General features: G+C 35.7%; 1 protein-coding gene and 1 pseudogene across 2 annotated transcripts in view; one reads left to right on the forward strand and one right to left on the reverse strand.

The window, feature by feature from the left end:
• Gmds (GDP-mannose 4,6-dehydratase) overlaps positions 1–22295 on the reverse strand; it is a 615427-nt gene that overhangs the window by 528628 nt on the left and 64504 nt on the right. The gene's annotated exons all lie outside the window — the stretch shown is intronic.
• Positions 1512–18898, forward strand: LOC101959267 (grpE protein homolog 2, mitochondrial-like; annotated as a pseudogene).

Consider the following 22295-nt stretch of genomic DNA (forward strand, 5'->3'; position numbering starts at 1 on the left):
AGTCAAGAAATGTAGAATATGTAAAAGCTCTGCTGTCAAGAAAAATCTAAAAAGATGACAAATGTTTTCTTGTTCTGAATCTTTTTTGTTGATACCACTTTCTCATTCAGGATATAAAAAATGAAATATTTAGTACCATAAAAGTCAGTTCTCCCATGTATAAGTTGTGTGTTATAATTATGAGGCAAAAATGTGAAGAAGAAAAATTAGGGACAGAGACATTGGCAATCGTTCAAAAATATATTTTCCTGTGGTGATAAAATTATCTATACATCACTCATACTAAAAACTTGGAAAAAAAAAACACAAAAAAAATTCAGTCTAATGAACACTCATCTTGCACAGCCACAACATCAGCTCATGCCATATACTCAAGTAATAAATGGTGAGATGAATGAGCAAACAGATTAGAATTAGGCATACAACCAAATACTGACTTTCATAACAAACGAAAAAGTCACTGGTTTTTAAAAATAGAGTCTTAGAACATTTATTTGATAATTACTGAAGCAAGATCATATTGATATTTTCATTTTGCTTAATAATTCAAAACCTTTAACTTTCATAATATGACCATAACATAAATTACTTTTTATTCTAAAGTCAAGTAGAAACCAAGTCTATGATTCAAAAACATCACCACTAAAACAATGTATTCTGTGCATGTGAACTTTTCAATTTTGACTCCAAATGTGCTTCTATTTTCTCTACACACACCAAATAGTCCATATTTTCTTATATAGCCTGTTAAAATGAAAAGAAAGCAAAAGAACCTAAGATTTTAAAGAAGAAAGCCAAATGCCACGGGTTTTCTCTGCTAAAGTCATAGAAGAGAACAAAAAATGATCACCAAATTACTATAAAGAAAAACATGCAACAACTAACTCACTTTCTTCTAATTATGCATATAATGAATTTTTATTCCTCGTATTCCAGAGGAATTTAGCTTTGTGGAAAGTACCACAACAATTGATAAACACTAAAAACTCCATTTGCAATCACAGTATAGCACAATCTGATTGTTTCTATAAACTCAGTGTGTTCTAGAGCACAGCTTCTCAAACTTGACTGAACATCAAAATTACCTGACATCTTTTTAAAATTCAAGTTCTAATTCAGAGTGACTGGGCTGGGGTCAGAGATTCTCTGTCTCACAGGCTCTCAGGGGACACTGTCCATCTGTGAACCAAACTTTGAGCAACAAGGTTCTAGAAAGATCTCCCCTAACACAGTCGCTCAAGTGCATTCAAATTATTTGTCTTCTTTCTAAGTGTGGGCATTATATTTCTGTGGTGGATGTGAGCTTTCCAGTCTCAGATGCATTTTAAGTAAGCCTAAAAACAAGCAAGTTGTAAGAATCTCTCTCTCAGCCCCATCACCAAGAACAGCTACACTGCTAACCTGAATACAAAAAAAATCACCCATCCTATGGCTAATCTCAGCATCCAGATGTTGCTTCGACCAGATCAGAGATGCCAGCATTAACCTTGTCACATGAGTAAAAAATCTCGATGCCAAAAGGAAATCTAAAGACAAAGAAGAGATTTGCCAAAGAAATTAGGGATTCGGTAATTAGGAAACCACAAGACACCAGGCTTCTTGCATCAGTCAGAGATGAATGGGAACATTTGCAGAAGTATTTTACCATTAGTCTGATTTGTGAAAGAGAACCATAGGAAAAACAGAAATTTTTAAATTCCTTTATTACCCAATACAATTATGTGTTTCAGCCTAAACTAATGCTGGCACTGTTAGAATTCTTTCATTCCTCAAGGGTAAAATGAGAAACAGAATAAATATAGGCAGCCTATGTTTTAGCCTCTCCCTGTGTATCGAAGAGAGACATCTCTGTTTGGAAATGGGCATTAAAACCTGCCTGATACAGTTCTGATTCACTATTGTCTCTAAGATGGTAGCTGAAACAAAAACAAACCTCAGCCCCCGAAACCACATCAATACCTCCCTCCTCATGAAAGCACCATTCTTTCATGTTCAACTCCCACAGTGGCCTTTTCATCACCTTGCTGGTTCCAACTTTTATTTTCCTTTTATAGTACTAGTAATGTTTTAAAAAAAAATTCATATGTATACATAATGGAAACAGAAACTGAAAGTCTACCTCAGTTGACATTCAAATAACTCCCCTGAGAGGGATTCCTTAATTTATAGTAAGAAAATACCTTCTAGAGTATGGTTAGAATACACAACCAAAGTAAAGCATAAATATGCCCTGAGATAATTAGGATTTTTTTTTCTGACAAACAAAAATGAATTATAAAGCAAAATTTCCCATCAATCTCAAACAGATGCCATATAGTTGTCAAAATAAAGTGGTGTTGTCCATCAGTTGGATGGATGTGATAATGTTTCAGAGGACCTCAACATAGAAACCTCTAACCTAGGTAAGAATCACAGATCAAAACTGTTCACTTTGATTATAAGCTGCTTTGGATATCTGCTGGCCATCTGATTGCTACTAAGACAACTGCTCTAACCTCCCTTCAGTATTGGAGGATGAAATCGAAAAAGGCCTGATGGGGGCACAGAAAATCCCTTCTGACTACTCCCTCTAAATTCTCTCAAACAAGTATACCCAGATATAGTCAGTGAAACAATAAAAAAATATGAGTGTGGAGGTAAGAGGAGAATCAATAATTATGTGCCCTGAGTAAGCAATACCAAATAAAATCTATCTAAAAAAGTAGATTTCATTTTTCCTCAATTTTTTAAAGCTCTTACTTATTAAATTTCATGCCAGTTTCATTCTTTTGGTGACAGCAACTGACACATATGGAGAGTGTACAGACATTATCCTAAAACACTTAACATTGACTTCTTTCATTTAATCTTCTCACCTGATGAGTGAGCACTACTGTAACTCCATTTTGTAGGTGGAGATTTTCTCAGCTAGAAAAGAACTAGGCTTTAACAAAGGTCTGACATCAACTCCTACTGTATTAATTCTTTTTTAAATTAATTATTTAAAGATACCTTGTCACATCACAGAAAGTCACTCATTTGTCACTACTGGTTTAAGTCTATGAAGATTCTGATGTATGATTGGCTAAATTCTACTTACTAAACCAACAAAGATTACAAAAATTCCAATAATTTTAACTTCTCTGGATAATTTTAAAAGATCATTAATCTTTAATTCCATGTATACACTGGTATTACTCATAGAGGAAACAAGCTATTTAAATTGTAATAAGTTCCAGGGGCAGTGGCACATACTTGTAATCAAAGCAGCTCCGGAGGCTAAGACAGGATGATCACGAGTTCAAAGCCATCTAAGGCAAAAGTGAGGCACTAAGCAAGTCAGAGCGACCCTGTCTCTAAATTAAATACAAAACAGGGCTGGGGATGTGGCTCAGTGGATGAGTGCCCCTGAATCCATGATACCAAAAAAAAAAAATAGTAACAACTGACATTGACTGATCACAGGTGTTAACAGAGCCCTGATTATATGCCCCACCCTGCATACTATGAGTGCTAGCACAAGATTTATGAATTAGGCAGAGGATAAACAGCTTCCCTCAGGAAGCTTCAAGAATTTCTTTCAAATTTTTGTTTCTATTGGGTCTATTTTAGGATCTGGAAATTCATTACAGTATTATAAGAAATCTAGGCTGTGAAACACTGACCCAGAGATGGCTGAGGAGCCTCCAGCTGGTCATCATGATCCTTGAAACAACTTTCCTGGTACAGAATAAGAATACACATGAGCAGGGTGAAAAGATAAAGGACCAAACAGAGATATCAAAACACCTTCTTTTCAGGCAGAATTACCATTTCCCTAACTGTCCCTGAAACACAAATAAGGGGCAAGAGTTTGGTTTCAAAGGACTTCCTGGCTGTGACTGGGGCTGCTAAAAAGTCAGAATAAGTGATGAGAAAGCCAAGACCTCATCCAAGCAAGTCACTAATGACAGAAGTTGCTGTCAATAAACTCAAAAGCAAGATCTGCCACAGATAAACTACAATACAGCTAATTCACTCAGGAGAAACAGAGCTGTCTCTCTGTGCATGTTTTATACCATAGGATATTCACCAAGAAAAATAATATTCTGCCAAGGAACATCTTAATGACACAGGAAATTGTCTATGCCTGATAAGGTCACTTGCTTTCACAGGCAAAATCTCTTGAGACTGAATTGGCCCCAGAGCCACACTAGGATATACATTCCAGTGCCTATTTTATTTAAAAATAATAATAAAAGCAGTCCATTTCCCACAGAGCAGAAAGAACACCTGACCAACAGTAGAGGCAGCTGGGTTCCAGTCATCCCTCTGCCCCCAACTGGGTATCCCTGGAAACTTAAATGGGCCACAGTGTCAGAGGCTGGTTTTTGTGCTGATAAAAAGGAACTGACTAGACAAGTTCAGAAATTCTCAACTCTCCTCCCATGAACACAAATGAAGTCTATAGTTTTCTGTAGGTAAGATTAAATAATAGGCATCTGTTCTCAAAGTTCTTTTGCATATTTTTTAATACCTTGGTCTTGAAACTACTTGTCTGCTAAGAGAAAGCAGAAATTGATTACTAACAGAATAGATTTTGTTTTTTACTCTTCCACTCTCATGTGCTCAGGGTTGAAATTTTAAACTGTATACCTAAAATAGTCATTCTTACTGCTAGCAAAACTAGTCCTGGCTGACAGAATCAAGCTTACCAAGTTTTCATAAAATTGCTACAAATATACCCCACATAACTTCTGGTACCTTGCTACATGACCAGATTTGAGACCCATAAAATTGGTGACCTTTAAGATGTGGCCTTGGGTTGAAAGGAGAAAGCAACAGTAATACATATATACTTCAACCCTCCTGCTCTTCAAGTTCTAGGGCCACTGTAATTCTCTTCATTTCCATCATCTTGTGTCCCTACTGCCACCCTCTATGCTATCACCCTATATGCTCTATGATCTCATATAAAAATAAAAATTTAGAGGAGCAACAGTCCATTAATTTGAATAGGTCTCTAATTTTCTCATTGAGCCTCTCATTGCAATGCTGGTATGAAACTATCTTATGAAAAATATCAATAAGCTCTTGAAATGTCCAATCAAGACTAATGACATGTATCTTAAAGGCTAGTATATTACACTGAATGATGATGGTGTTTAGCCCAGGTGACAATAAAGGTCTTTCCTAACAATGAACAGGCACTATAAAAATTGCCAGCAGCCGGATGACATGCATGACATCATGTGATCTGCCTTGACTCTCACGTGAAAAAAAAATCACCAATGAAAGTCAGATTTCCAAGATGTCTATGTCATGTGGGATTCTCAAGCTGATCCACAAAGTTCAAGAGAAACAAACAGTAAATGTACTGGTCAGGGTTCAACCAAAAAAAAAAAAAAAAACAGAACAAGGGAGCCTGTGTGCATATGTATGAGACTTATTAAAAGCAATTGGGAATTGGTTCCAGAGAAGATGGAAATTCCAAAATCTGCAGTCAAAAGTTTTACATGCAGGGGAGTTGATGGTGTAGTTCCAGTCCTAGTCTGAGGGCTTAAGAGCCTAGAGAGCCAATGTTGTAGGTTCTAGGCTAAAAGCCAACAAGTTCAAAACCCAAGAACAGATGTTTCAGACTGAATCCAAAGGAAAGAAAAGACCCATGTCCCAGGAGGATGTCCCTCTTACTATTAACAGAGACAGCCTCTTTGTTCTATTCAGGCCTTCAACTGATTGGATGGGGCTCACTCACATTAGAGAGGGCAATCTGCTATAGTTATTCTAATAATTCAAGTATTAATCTCACCTAAAACAACATCACAGACATACCCAGAATGTTCAACTAAATGTCAAAATGACACAAAATAACATCACATATGTTTACTGCATTCCCTACTCTTTTATAGAAGACAAATCCATATTTTAAACCAAGGATGCCTAGTTATCCAAATGCATAAAAGAATGTCAGCTCCTGCAACAAATAATAGACAGGGAAACATTTTCCATGGAACTTTAAAATAAATTTAGCTAAGAGATAAAGAATCAGATTCATGATGCAATGTTAGAAGATATGAAATCAAACAAGCAATTCTGGAAAAAAAAAAGGCAGAAAATTCCACATATGAAAATATATAGTCATTAAAATTAAAAACGAGGATAAATTCAACAGCAGACTTGTTTAAAAAAAAAAAAAAAACAACCGCAGCAAATGTTAGGGGAAAAGGTCACCAAAAATGACTCCAAAATATATACAAAGACAGAAAATACAAAAGAAAAGAAACAGATGATAGAGCAACTTGCATAAGCATTCAATAGGAGTAGTAGTGATAAAAAGAGAAAATGTGATTCACATAGACACTGGCAGAACATATTCAGAAGTGAAAACAGACCTTATATTTAAAAAACATAACAAGTACTAGGCAGAATAAATAAAAGCAAGTAGATTTCTATTCATATCTAACAGAACTTCCAAAAAGTAACTGACACAAATTCTTCAGGGAAAAAAAGGTGCAACTATTCCCAATGACTAACAGTTAAAGTAATAACAACATGACAAACAGCTGCCAGTTCCTCTGCCTGTGTCAAGTCCTTTACTAAGGAAACATTACAATAACAATTATCTCTGTAACAATATTCTTACTTTACAGATGAAGAAACTCAGCCTCCGAGAGTACAAGTAAACTAATCAAGTTCCCACATCTGAAATTCAAATTCAGATCTGACTCTAAATCCAAGAACCTTATTCATACTGACAGCACCTCTTACAAATAGCTAGAATAGTCTTTCCATCTGGAATGGCAGGATAAGATTTATGTAGGCAAAGATTCTAAAAGCACCTTCCTAGGTCATAGAATCAATAAGCAGCAAATCTAGGTCACCTCACTCCAAAAGCAGTGCTCTTTCTGCTGTGATAACTCATTTATCAGCAGGCCTCAGTTTCTCCATCTGTACAAACATGGCCAAAGTTGACTCTTCTTTTTATTCCTCCAAAACCCTGCCTCCTTGCCAGCTTGTCACACCTACTGGGCAAAATCTCAATTCTACTATCTCACTCTTTCCTCCTCAGTCTCTTGTTTCCTTTCTCTGTTCCTAATCCCAAGCAGCTGAAATAGACCAAGGAAAATCCCAATGCAGACTGTTACCTCTACAAATAAATATGATTTGATTTCAACTGCATCATCACAACTGCCTGGTAATCTTATGGCATGTGCCACATCACTGTTCCTAAGCAATTTTAAATTTTGATTCAACCACTAAGTTGTCCTCTTTCAGTGAATTCACCAATGACTTCCTAGATGCCTAATCCTGTGGACATTTTTTCTAGACCTTATTATCCTCAGTCCTTTTGCAGCATTTTATTTGGTTAACCACATAACTGTTGGCATTAACACCCCACTCAGGAGCTCAAGGGTAAAATGGGAGGGTCATTTCAGAAGACTGTTATGCCCTCCAGTCAAAAGTTCTATCCATTCAGTCTCCATACATATCATACCCATTTCCTTTATTTCCTCCATACTGCCTCATCTAGTTCCTCCTAATCCCTAATATAAACAACTATTCTAGTGTCCTTATTGAACTTTATACCCATAGTCTCATTCCCCATTCTAACTCATTGTCCAGCACTCCATCTACCTAAGTGATCTACTAAAAGCCACTAGAATTACCTTTGAAAATTCAAATCTGATCAGAATCAGTCTTTCTTCAAATTTATAGGTCCTCCCATCCAAAAGAAAACCTTAATTCTACAGGAAGATGTACAAGGTCCTTACTATTCTGCTTAATCTCTCATCATATGCCTTTCCCCAATACCCACACATAGTTTGGTCTTTCATGTGGTTACATGCAGCCTTGACCTGGGATGCTTGCCCCTAGCTAGCCTGCCTGGAGGACTCCATCCCAGCATTTCTCCTCTGAGAATCCTCTGGCTGTTCTTATTTCCTTGCTCTGTCACAAGTTAGAGATACTTGTATTTCTATTAACATTCCACTGCAGTAAGCTACATGAACTGGTCTCTTCATCAATCTATTATTTCCTTGGGAACAAAATTTCTAGCTTTATTTTGCATCTCCAATGCTTTTTTCACACTGTGGGCAGTCAACAAGCACTTCATAATTGTGCAAACACATGACTGGATGGCTTAGGAGCCTTGCTTATTAGAGCACTTATAAATTCCCACCAAGTTCAAAAACTTCTTTAAGTTGAATGTTAACCAAAGCTCAGGCACGAAGCAATACCATTCCATGATTCTACTTCATGGGTGTCTCCTCATGTCTCTGCACTGAGCATAGATGCCAACTTTTCTACAGTGCCTACTCTTTGTTTTCTCTACATTTGCCTGTTCTTTTCCTTCCTTCCTCAAAAGGCAAAAATCAGCAATAGTCATGTGCCAGTTTTTTCACATTTCCCTTCTTTAGCTCTCTAATTTTCAGCAAAATGCAAGGAGAGGGGAGTATGTAGCTCGCTATTTACTGCAATAGTATTCAAGACCAAAACTATCTTTACACTTGACAGTTTGACTTGTTCCATTTCAAGGCCTGAGATCCACAGGTACTAAGAACTCAAAGAGTGAAGCAAGAAGTCACCTTGCTACAAACAAAATTTGAGCCTCAGAGTGTGGAGCCATAAAATTGTACATAATTTGAATATCAGATGTCAGATGAAATTACAAATATTAAGTAACTAACACATTACTGATATATCATTTTGACAGAGGATATTTTAGAAAAAGTCCTAACTAGGTTTTCATCTCATAAACCACAAAATTAGACTTCTACTATGCTTTTTGATTTCTTTGCTGTACTTTCTTAGGTTGAATGAATCAGTTGCATTCTTGAAATACTAGCCAGAACACATCAACTTCTTCTTTTAAAGAAATTCCCAAAATGGTAAAGTAGATGCCAAATAAGAACTTAGCTTCTAAATATTAACTTAATACAAGTATTGTAAGTAAAGGCAAAATTGTTAAAAGGAAATCTACTCCTGAATAGTTACAGAAGAAAAGTTCACTATTTATTTCTATGTATTCCTTGTCAACAAAAACAAACATATTAACTGAAATTTCTAATTCTATCTGATATAATTTATTAACAAGATATATAGTGAGGACTATCTCATCTAAATGCTGAAATTTTTAAGTCATATAATTAGAAAAAATATTTTTAAAAAGATGCTGACATTCAGACAGATTTATTGATTTTCTTTTAGACTTCACAATTACCTTTCTAGGGAGGGAGAAACTGAAATTCACTCAGTTTCTTAATCTTTAGGATAATCTGAAACAAAGTGTTAATCTTACCCACCATAAACAAGGGACAAGTTCAGAACTAGAAGGTACTTCAAGGAACTAAATGGTGAAACAAAAGTTACAATTAGTATAAAAATAGTTAACTAAAAGTCTAGTTGATACAAAAAATATTGAAAAATCCTTGTAATAGCTCATTCAACAAATTCACACACAACAGTTTAAAGCAACCAGGCAAGAAAAATAAAGGCAATATAATTTTAAATCTTCTAGGAAAACAGTATTAAGAGTTAACTCCTCCCCTTTTCTTTCATAAAAGATTTGCCAAGATCTGAGATTTTTTTAACTTAAACCACTCCTCCAGCAGAATACCATCCTCAGATCTAGATTTAAAAGAAAAGATTCAGACAGATTTCAGCCATGTATGCAGATGGCAATACTTGACTCCCAATTACTACTTCAAGAGTCCTGGTATTGTTAATAAAATGTTATTACTTTTAATAACTTTTAATAATAATGTTATGGGCTGGGGTTGTGGCTCAGTGGTAGAGCGCTTGCCTAGCATATCTGAGGCACTGGGTTAGATCCTCAGCACCATATATAAATAAATAAAGGTCCATCAACAACTAATAAAATATTTTAAAATAATAATAATAATGTTATTACCATTAACTTTAATGAAATTATTAATTTCTCCCAGTAATATTAAGAAATGTTATTACTTTAAGATTGTTTTAGGGCTGGGAATGTGGCTCAAGTGGTGGCGTGCTCGCCTGGCATGCGTGCGGCCTGAGTTTGATCCGCAGCACCACATACAAACAAAGATGTTGTGTTCGCCTATAACTAAATGATAAAATATTAAAATTCTCTCTTTCTCTCTTTCTCTCTCTCTCCCTCTCTCACTCTCTCTTTAAAAAAAAAAGATTGTTTTAAGTCTTATATCCCTGTTATTGATTATTATTAATTCTGTTTTGGGAACAAGGGATTGAACCCAGGAGTGCTTAATCACTGAACCGCATCCCCAGCCCTTTACATGAGACAGGGTCTCTCTAAGTAGCTTAGGGCCTAGTTTGCTGAGGCTGGCTTTGAACTTGCAATCCTCCCACCTTAAGCTCCCAAGCCACAGGGATTATAGGCATGTGCCATTGCACCCCGTCTGTTACTGTATTTCCAAACTGTAAAAGGATAATTATGTTAAAAAATCACCCATCTGCTGGGAACGGTGGCACAAGCCAATCCCAGCTGCTCAGGAGACTGAGACAGGAAGATCACGAGTTCAAAGCCAGCCTCAGCAAAAGCAAGGCACTAAGCAACTCAGTGAGACCCTGTCTCTAAATAAAATACAAAAATAGCTGGGGATGTGGCTCAGTGGATGACTGCCCCTGAGTTCAATCCCTGGTACTACCCATCCACCCCCCCCCAAAAAAAGAATCACCCATCTGTCCAATTATCTTTTTTGTAACCCAAAACTCTAAAAATGAATTTATATCAGACTGCTAAACACCAATAAAAATGTATATCAGACTATTATATACTTGTCAATCAAAATCCAAGTACTAAAAACTACAAATACACATTGGTAAATGAATTCAGAAATTCATGAACTTGAACTCAGTAGTCTGTTTTTATTGTGAGGAGTAAAGATGAAACTGTCACACAAGCTTCAAGGGTCTCAGGCATGTAATCAAATGGGGTAATGAATTCTTACACATATTCAAAAGATAAAAAGAATAAAAACAAAAGCAAAAAAAAAGAGGACAGAGAAGAAATTTAAAATGCAATTTTCTTAACATTGTTTTAGTCCATTCAAGATGCAATACAAAATACCACATATTATATATCTCATAAACAGAAATTCTCTCAGCTCTTGAGACTAGAAAGCCTCAAATCAAGGAACTGGCAGTTTATTATCTGATGACGGCCCACTTTCTGGTTCATAGAAGGGTATGTCCACCTGTGTACTTAGCTCATGGAAGGGGCAAGTCAATTTTCTAGGACCTCTTTTACAAGGGCACTAATTCCATCATGAAATTAGGCTCTACTCTTAGGAACTAATTACCTCTCAAAAGCCCAATCTCATAACACCATCACATTGATGATTAGTTCTCAATATGTGAATTAGTTCTCAAATGTTTGGGGGACCACAAACATTCAGACCATAGCAAATCTGGAGCTCTTTTGACAAAATAAAATGGCATGCCAAACACAATCTATCATAAGGATTAATGTTTTTTTCTTTTCTTTTTTTTTTCTTCTCACAATTGATCCCACCTAACATCATTTCAGGGTCTCCCATCCCATCACACCATCTTCCTATGTAACTTCAACATAAATGTAGCCCCAAGACACATTTAAGAAAACAGTCTAATTTATCTGTCTCTAGGAAACAATAAATACTTTTGAATTAAATGAAAATAAAACAAGCAAACAAAAAGTGAGTCATAATCCTAAAGACTCAAAAACGTAATCTAAAACAATCTACCAAAGGAACTAAAAGAAAAAGTATCAGAAAACTCGTTAACATCTTCTTTGAAAGTACAAAGATTTCTGTGAGAAAAGTACAAACACAACGAAAAAGAATTTAAGGTCAAAATAGGTTAATGACTGTTGTATTCTGCTACCTTTCCTATTAATATGCCATTATGTAAAAATGTGAGTATGTAACAGAAGTGAGTCTGCATTATGTATTTGGGGAGTTCAAAACCCAATTGAGTCAAATGTATGAAAGATGATATATCATGAGCTCTGTAATGTTTTGAACAATCAATTAAAAAAAATGGAAAAAATAAAAAATAAAAAAAATAAAAAAAATAAGTTAATGAAAAAAGAAATGAATGAAATAGAAATTAAAATTTCAAAAACATAATTTAAATTCACACTGAGAACAGTGAGGGACAAAATCAGTGCAATAAAGACAGAGAATAATCTGCATGGCAAACAAATTTGAGTTGCTTTCGCATATTATAGAATTAAAATAGGCACCTTCCAAATACCACAGAAAACATCAAAGAAATAAAAGTGCATACAATAAAAAATAGACCTTCCAAACCCCATGCAAGGCAAAAATACATTAAAAGCAAAAATAAAGCAGCAGATGTATGTCTAAACTTACTTATGACAATCATTTGTTAAAGACTAAAGTTTCTCATATTGAGGAGAAGAAAAATAAGATACCATCTCACAAAATAATGGGATCAGGAGTATGTCAAGCATATAAAAACAAAAAGAATGGCAATATTAATGCAAGACAAAAAAAAGGAATTAAAAGCAAAAGTACAAAGTAGAATAATTAAAAGGTAATAAGCATGAATTTCTATAAAAATATCATTATACTAAAAGAATAAAAAGAATTAAAAGGCCAGGCATGGTGGCACACTCCTAAAATCCCTACAACTTGAAGGCTGACCCAGGAGGATCCCAAGTTCAAAGCTAGCCACAACAATTTAGCAAAGAAGCCCTAAGCATTTTGTGACATCCTGTCTCACAATAAAAAAATAAAAGGGCCTGGGATTTAGCTTAGTGGTAAAGAGCCACTGGGTTCAATCCTCAGTACCAAAGGAAAAACAACATAGAAGAACTAAAAGAAGAAGGAAATGTCATTAGAAATGCACGAAAATCTCCCAAATCTTCTAGATTTAGAAGAGCACACAGCACTATCAGACCTAATATGTAGGAAAAAGTTAGAGAGCATAGAGAATTGAAATTATGTAATTGATAAAGTCCATGGATTTGTATCAGGGTTTATACTCACTTATTAAAAAATAGATCTTCCTGAACTGGGTCATAACTCTGCTGATAAAGTGCTTGCCTAGTGTGCACAAGGCCCTGAGTTGCATCTCCAAAAGTGCAATAAATAAATATTTTCCACAGAGCAGCTACAAAAATTGATAATAACCCCAGAAACTTACAAATTGCAAAAAGTCATATTCTCAATTCCCAAAGAAGTAAAATTCATAACAAGGTTTAAATAAAATACAAATACTAAAATATTCATCAAAATGGAAATCTGCAACTACAGGTTATTTTTAAAAAGAACAAGACTGCTACTTGTTAATATTTAGGAAATAAAATCAGATAATCACAGAAAAAAATATATGGCCTTAAAGCCTTCTGTTACTAAAAAAGCAGAAGTATTCCTGCATACTTGCTGATACCTAAAATTTATCCAGAGTGGGGATGGGATCTGTCACTAAGAAATGAAAAAAAAAAATTAAAGAGTTTATTAAAGTACAAATGCATAGTTCATAATAACATGCTTCAACTAAGGAAAAAAATCAACTTTAAAAAGATAATGTGCTTCAGAATAAACCAGTTTTAGATCACCTGAACCCAGCATTACTAATTCCAGATGCTTCCAAGGTTTATAGGGCATGGAGGGGAAGAGGGCAGCAAGGACAGAAAATCAAGAGTTTAGAAGGGTTCAATAGGTAAACACTGAGGACATGCAAGACAATTTAAAAGTATCCTCTTTTTAGTGTAATTAATTCTAACTGAAAGAGCAATAATTGAAGTGATAGCGAGATAACATAGTGCATGTAAGGAAAATTAATTCTTGATTGCCTATAAGGTTGTGACAGCTAGTAGCTCTGACAACCAACATTTACTTTATCTATCTCCTGCATGACAGTTTTCTTTCTTTCTCTTTTTATTAAATTATTTATTTTAATTTGTTTATACATGATGGCAGAATGCAATTCATTTCATATTTCACACATAGAGCAAAATTGTTCAAGTCACTGGTTGTAAGGCAGTTTTCTTAAGAGAAATAAGTCCTGTATGTAGAGATCATAAAATAGATGTTTTCCACCCAGAGTCTTGACTAACATTTCATTGGATTATTTTCATGAATAGCTACCATCCTCAAGCACTTGAGTATATCAGGAACTGGGTAATATTCTCTCTCATACCAAGGGCCAGGTTGGCTTTTTTTTTTTTTTTTTTTTTTTTTTAGGTATAGATGGACACAACACAATGCCTTTATTTTTACGTGGCGCTGAGAATCAAACCCTGGTCCTGCCCGTGCTAGGCAAGCAGCGCTCTACCACTGAGCCACAATCCCAGCCCCTAGGCTGGCTTTATCAACTTCCCTAGGAGCATATGAGCTACAGAATGGGATCACAGGGCATACACACAAAGGTACAAATAAGGATTCCCACCCCAGATCCCCATACATTATAATATTAAATAAAACTATGAGATTAGAATCAACTTACATAGTGGAAGAATTTTTAGATTCCTGTTTATGTGCTTAGATGCTAGAAGCTCTGAGTTCTCAAATTTCAAAAAAATATAAACAAATATGCCATCATCTTTGGGTTGGGGTTGAAATGCTTGCAAATGTACTTTTGAAGAAACAAAGAATTTACCTGAAAACCATTCTTTCTCATTAAAAAATCTTCAGGCCTTATATTAAAAAAGTTTAGAACTCCATGCTAAAATTCATCTATTTAATTTTTTTTCCAAACTATGCCTGCAGAGTTGTATATATTTGCAGGATAAAGAAGAGTCTTCCAAAGACTGGGGGTGTAGCTCAGGTGGTAAAACACCTCTTAAGTATTGTTCAGATAGTAAATGAACAAAATAACATACAGGAGTAGAATTTAAAGGTTCCTTTTATCTGAAGCCACAAAAACCTATACAAAATATAGGAAAGGAAAAAAGAAACATGCTTGGGAGGGACGGAGTATCAAGGACTTGGGGGCTAGGTCTCCAATCATCACTGGCAGTGGGGAATTTCACAGAGTGCACAATCCTCACTTGAGGAACAAAGAAGGCTGTCATTCAACCAGACCACACCAGAGAACCTGGCTCATCACCGGAGTCACAGAGGGAGCTAGCAGTTCCAAACACAGCACAGAGCAATCATCTTTCTCCCAGAGGGTTCTAAAGGCTGGATACATTTGGGAACTCATGAAATACAATTTCACTTCTTGAAAAAGGAGATGTCTTGATTATTAACATAAGGAGAAGAATACGAACTCAAAGAGAAAACAGCACATGTTAGTAGCATAAGGATAGTGAATTTAAGGGAAGTAAAGTATTATTAACCTTTGAAAGGCTCGGCAAATTTAAGCAGTTTAAGAATAACAAAAACATGGTTTCTGGGCTTGGCAGAACTAGGCCAAAAGTATTATTAAATTCAAAAAGGAGATTTTTTCCCAAGGAAACATGCCACCAAAACCTTTGGCAGTTAAGTTTCCATGTAAAAAATGTTAAGCAAAAGAGAAAACAGACCCACCTCTCTGTAGATATTCCTGAGAATTCATGCAGATAGAAAAAAAAGAGAAGTGTTACTTCACTTGAGCTCTATGAAGAACCAGAATAGCCAATGCATCATTTCACTCAAATCATCTCAAATTCAACTTTTTTCCCTTCACATTGTAATTATCCAAGCCCCAAAGAACACAGCTCCTGAGAAGAAGGCCTGTTTTTGTTTCTGTGCTTTTAGTTTTCACACACATATACACAATGCCCCTCTCAATTTGACATAAATAAAATGTCCAGTAATAATCTGTTCACTGTAATATTAATGATCATTTTTATGGTTAACACTTAAACATTAAAACATTCTACATATTTTATATATGAATCCACATAATCTGGGAGCACAGATGTGTGAATTGTCTGTCCTCCAGAGGCCATTATAGGCAGATGCACACTAGCAACCTCAAGTGTCACCAGCATCCCCATGTCAGTCACCAAGAATGTAAATCATATTTCTGCTAATTGACAAACTGGACCAAAACAGGATAAATTCTTTTTTTTTTTTTTGATGTTTAATCTTTTGTTGTTGTTGTTGTTGTTCCATATTATTGGTGCATTATAGTTATACATAATGGTGGGATTTGTTGTTACATATTCATACAAATACACAATATAACAATATAATCTGGCAAATGTACTTCTCTGATACGCATACACACCATGTTTTCTTTATTAATTCTTTGACAGACACCTAAGCTGGTTCCACAGTTTGGCTATTGTGAGTTGTGCTACTATGAACATGGGTATGCACATATTGCTAAAGGATATGACTTTAATTCTTTAGAATAAATACCAAGGATGGTACAGCTGGGTCATATGTTTGTTCCATCCCTCAAAAGAAATACTCTACACTTATTTCTATACTGGTTGTTCTAATTTATAATCCTACCAAATTTTAAAAGTATTCTCTTTTTCTCCATATCTTCTCCAGAATTTATTATTATTTGTATTTTTGATGGCTGCCATTCTAACTGGAATAAAATGTCAGTATAGTTTTGATTTGATTTCCATTATAACTAAGGATGTTGAACATTTTTTTCATATATTTGTTGGCCATTTGTATTTCTTCTTTTGAGAAATGTTTAGTTCATTTGCCCTTTTGCTAATTGGGTTATTTCATTTTTTTTAGTGGTAAGTTTTCTGAGTTCTTTGTATATTCTAGATATTAATCCTCTGTCAGAAGAGTAGGTAGAAAAAATTCTCTCCCATTCAAAACCAGATAAATTCTGAGTCTATTACTTGATGAGTTACATAGTGGCAGTTCTCCTTTATGTTATCCAAATTTCTGTTTTTCACTGTCAACAGAATTTCAAGCACCTAATGTAATACAACAATGGTTAAAAACAGGTTTTAAACTCAGAGGTTTACGCTCTTATTAGCTATGTTATTTCAACTAAGTGATTTCCCTTTTCTACAATTCATCCGTGAAGTGGACACATTCATAAAGTGAGACAAAGATTAAAGAATCAAGTTCTAAACAGAATGTCTGGTAAAACAACTGAGACAAGACTAGGAAGAGAAACTCATGGAAACCACATAATGGCTTAACCCAGAGTCAGATGAAAAGACAACCTGATCTGCTGGGCAGAGTAGGGGAGAGGACACTTTTTAGTTTGAGTCCATCCCGTTTATTGATTCTTGATTTTAATTCTTGTGCCAAAGGAGTCTTATTAAGGAAGTTGGGGCCTGATCCCACATGATGAAGATTAGGGCCTACTTTTTCTTCTATTAGACACAGGGTCTCTGGTTTTATTCCTAGGTCCTTGATCCATTTTGAGTTGTGCTGTGTGCATCGTGAGAGATAGGATTTAATTTCATTTTGTTGCATACAGATTTCCAGTTTTCCCAGCACCATTTGTTGAAGAGGCTATCTTTTCTCCAATGTATGTTTTGGCACCTTTGTCTAACATAAGATAATTGTAATTTTGAGGGTTATTCTTTGTGTCCGCTGTTCTGTACCATTGGTCTCCCAGTCTGTTTTGGTGCCAATACCCTGCTGTTTTTGTTACTATTGTTCTGTAGTATAGTTTAAGGTTTGGTATAGCAATGCCACCTGCTTCACTCTTCCTGCTAAGGATTGCTTTAGCTATTCTGGATCTCTTCTTTTTCCAGATTTTTCCAATTTCTGACAAGATGAATTTCATGATTGACTTTTCTATTTCTATGAGGTATGCCATTGGGATTTTGATTGAAATTATATTAAATCTATATAGTGCTTTTGGTAACATGGTCATTTTGATAATATTAATTCTACCTATCTACGAGCAAGGTAGCTCTTTACATCTTCTAAGGTCTTCTTTGATTTCTCTCTTTATGGTTCTGTAGTTTTTATTGTATAGATCTTTCACCTCTTTGGTTAAGTTGATTCCCATGTATTAATTTTTTTTGAGGCTATTGAAAATGGGGTAGTTTTCCTCATTTCCCTTTCTAAGAATTTGTCATTGATACACAGAAATGCATTTGATTTATGTTGAAATTTAAGGTGATTCACCCATGTGATTATACTTAAAGCTAAAAAAAAAAAAAAGATACATTATAGCAGCACAATTTCTGACAAGAGCCAACTGTGAAGCACAGGCTAACTTCAGGTGGATTGACCAGGCAGTTCTTCTGGGTCTGTCTAAGTGAGAGCAAGTTGGGTACTAAGGTAGGACTGCTGAGGGTTGCAGGAGAGAATCTAAGAGGATTGATAAAACTGGTTACCAGCACAAGCAGAGATACCAGGGGCTGTTCAAGGCAAGGCATACTTCAAAATATCAAAGGAGTTGAACAACTTGGCAACAGGTACAGTGACTCTTGGCCTCATATAGCAAGGGATCGCTGCATCCTTTAAGCACTACCATTCAAGAACTGCTGGTGAGGACTTCAGCTCTGAGGACCCTCCTGATGAGCTTGGGCCCCATCTTGCCAAATGATCCTTAAAGGTAAAACTTGTAAAACTTGAGGAGAAAGTCCAGGATTGAACAATGAGATACGTACCAGAGAGCTACAGTTGACTGTGAAAACATAAGGAGATAAACCCAGAGATATGTAGAAGACACCAAAGTATTTGGAATCCAGAGTTTCTGGAAAGACTTGGTCACAGAGATGGGAGACATTTTGGAGAATGCTACTAAATGCATTTCTGAAAAAGAGAGAACCTGAGGACAAAAAGCTCACTCTGGAGAATGTGTTCTGAGGGTTGTTACTTTCAGAAGCAAAGTTGAAAAGCGTGTTTGCCAAGCATAGCCAAGAGAAGATGACTCCCAAGGGTGATAAATAGGACCTTTATGAGAATGAACTCATCTGTCATGTGTCAGCTGGTGTTTAGGTATAACCTGGCATGATGGCTACAAACTTCATGGCTGTACCATTAGACTTACTCAGGTGACTGAACTCTGGGAAAACATTCAGTTCTCCAAGAGAACTGATGGCCTGTTCATAGAGATCTGAATGTTCTCTCAAAGTTCAGTCACCTATTTTCTTTATTTATTAAAATAGGTTTTTGTATTGAACCATGAGATACTTCATGTGCTCTGTTCAGGATTTAGTCATATTGGCTTTATTTCTATGATACTCTATTGATTTTATGTGACTAGTTGGCCCTCATCAGAAGTCTTGCCTTTGAGCATTTGAACAATGTAGCAACTGTTTCTGTGGCTTTTATCAAAAGGTTTATGAAAATTATTTTAAATTGGTACTCTGATGACTTTGAACCTGAAATTCTCTTAACTGTGTATTTTTAACTAATTGTTAAAATTAATATAGTGTATCATATGATATTTTATGTTGTGGGAAAAGGAGATGGGGATTGGCTTGACATTTGGGTACTTAAATGATAAAGATTTATACCTGTATAATATATTTGTTAAAAATATAAAAGGGCCTCTCTCGGGGAAATAAAGAAAAAAATAAAAGAAGATCACACCAAATTAAAAATACCTTGCTCTTTCTGGAGTGACTCTAATGCTCCAGAAAAAAGGTAGACACCTGAACTAATCTGTTTTCTCAGTTATTTTCCTGACCAGGGGCTTAGTCCACTTGGTAATTCCATGTTTGATGATAAATGTTCATCTTTTCATCTTTTGAATTTACAAAAAAAATATATTGACAAAGATAAAAATAATTTGGAAAACAAAATACTTAAAAGGTAATGTCAAAAGTTGAACATTTCCCTTTTCCTCTCATTAGGTTAAAAAAAGGACAATTTGTGATAATGCTATACATAGCCCACAATATCTATCTAGAATTCACTACTTAGCTTATTCTTTTGTGGAATGAGTTATGACATAAATGATTCCTAAATAAATACAGAGCAGGGTGTTGCTTTGGAATAAATAACAGCTAATACGAACAAATCTTCACATTAATTCCAAGAATGTTTCTAAGAGTTTCCAAAATACCTGATAAATGAGATTTCTTTCCCCAATTTAACCCATAAGAACTCATTACAGACCCCAAGATGCCTTTTTCATTAGGTATTTCCTTTCCAAGTCATCTGTACCAATAGAATATAAGACAGATCTATGAAATTTCATGTTTAAAAGGATTCCTTTAAAAAGGCACATCAGAACAAGGAATATAACTACTAGCTTCTCAATTCTTTTCATTCTTCCCAATCTCTTTCCCCCAACAAATGGTATCTCTATTCATGCAAATGACCAAGGACAAACCCTTAGGACAAACACTTAATAGTTATCCTTTTTTTCACTCCTGAAATCAGCCCATCAGCAAATTATATTAGTTCAATTTCAAAATGTACAAATTTGTCTATTTTCTCCATCTGTTCTGCCCCACCATCTCTTGCCTAAACAAATAATATTGCCTCCTAATTTTCAATCACTCTTAACACCCTATTAGCAAAAGTATGCAACAATGACCACTCAGAACAAAACCCTAACTCATGTCAAAGTCAATGAGCGCCTGGAGGATCTGGCTTTTGCCAACCTGCCTCCCTAGCACCTTTCCCATCACTGTTATTACTCCTTATGATCCTGGCTTCTTTCTGTTCCTTGAACACACTAACCAGGTTTTCTACTGCCTTGACTGCCTTGGCACTTTCATTTGTTCTGCTTTAAAAAGTTTTTCTCCAGAAGGATAGCATCTTCAACAAATGGTGCTGGGAAAACTGGAAATCCATTTGCATCAAAATGAATCTGAATCCCTTTCTCTCGCCATGCACAAAAGTTAACTCAAAATGGATCAAGGAGCTTGATATTAAATCAGAGACACGGCATCTGATAGAAGAAAAAGTTGGCTATGATCTACATACTGTGGGGTCGGGCTCCAAATTCCTCAATAGGACACCCATAGCGCAAGAGTTAACAACTAGAATCAACAAATGGGACTTACTCAAACTGAAAAGTTTTTTCTCAGCAAAAGAAACAATAAGAGAGATAAACAGGGAGCCTACATCCTGGGAATAAATCTTTACTCCACACACTTCAAATAGAGCCCTAATATCCAGAGTATACAAAGAACTAAAAAAATTAGACAATAAGATAACAAATAACCCAATCAATACATGGGCCAAGGACCTGAACAGACACTTCTCAGAGGAGGACATACAATCAATCAATAAGTACATGAAAAAATGCTCACCATCGCTAGCAGTCAGAGAAATGCAAATCAAAACCACCCTAAGATACCATCTCACTCCAGTAAGATTGGCAGCCATCATGAAGTCCAACAACAACAAGTGCTGGAGAGGATGCGGGGAAAAGGGCACTCTTGTTCATTGTTGGTGGGACTGCAAATTGGTGCAGCCAATTTGGAAAGCAGTATGGAGATTTCTTGGAAAGCTGGGAATGGAACCACCATTTGACCCAGCTATTCCCCTTCTCGGTCTATTCCCTAAAGACCTAATAAGAGCATGCTACAGGGACACTGCTACATCGATGTTCATAGTAGCACAATTCACGATAGCAAGATTGTGGAACCAACCTAGATGCCCTTCAATAGATGAATGGATAAAAAAAATGTGGCATTTATACACAATGGAGTATTACTCTGCATTAAAAAATGACAAAATCATAGAATTTGGAGGGAAATGGATGGCATTAGAGCAGATTATGCTAAGTGAAGCTAGCCAATCTTTAAAAAACAAATGCCAAATGACTCCTTTGATATAAGGTGAGTAACCAAGGACAGGGTAGGGAGGAAGAGCTTGAGAAGAAGATTAACATTAAACAGGGATGAGAGGTGGGAGGGAAAGGGAGTGAGAAGGGAAATCGCATGGAAATGAAAGGTGATCCTCAGGGTTATACAAAATTACATATAAGAGGAAAGGAGGGGTAAAACAAGATAATACAAGTGGAAGTAACGATTTACAGTAGAGGGGGTAGAGAGAGAAAAGGGAAGGGGAGGGGAGGGGAGGGGAGGGAGGGGAGGGGAGGGAGGATAGTAGAGAATAGGATAGACAGCAGAATACATCAGTCACTAGAAGGGCAATATGTAAATCAATGGAAGGGTAACTGATGTGATACAGCAACCTGTATACGGGGTAAAATTGGGAGTTCATAACCCATTTGAATCAAACTGTGAAATATGATATATTAAGAACTATGTAATGTTTTGAACGACCAACAATAAAAAAAAAAGTTTTTCTCCAATGTCAAATCTCATCTTCAGAGGTGTCCCTGACCTAGCTACCATCCATTTCATTCCCAGCGTGTTACTCAATAGCACAGTGCCTCTTCAACTAGCTGTGACAAAGGACCCTTTTATTTATTTTTAATTATTTTTTTGCATTTTCAATCTATCATAGAAGTATTATTTTATAAAAACTATAGGAAAAATAATTCTCTTTTAAAATGATTTTTGGGGGGTACCAGGGATTGAACTCAGAAGC

The sequence above is a fragment of the Ictidomys tridecemlineatus genome, chromosome 8, assembly GCF_052094955.1.
Source record: "Ictidomys tridecemlineatus isolate mIctTri1 chromosome 8, mIctTri1.hap1, whole genome shotgun sequence".
Lineage (NCBI taxonomy): Eukaryota > Metazoa > Chordata > Mammalia > Rodentia > Sciuridae > Ictidomys > Ictidomys tridecemlineatus.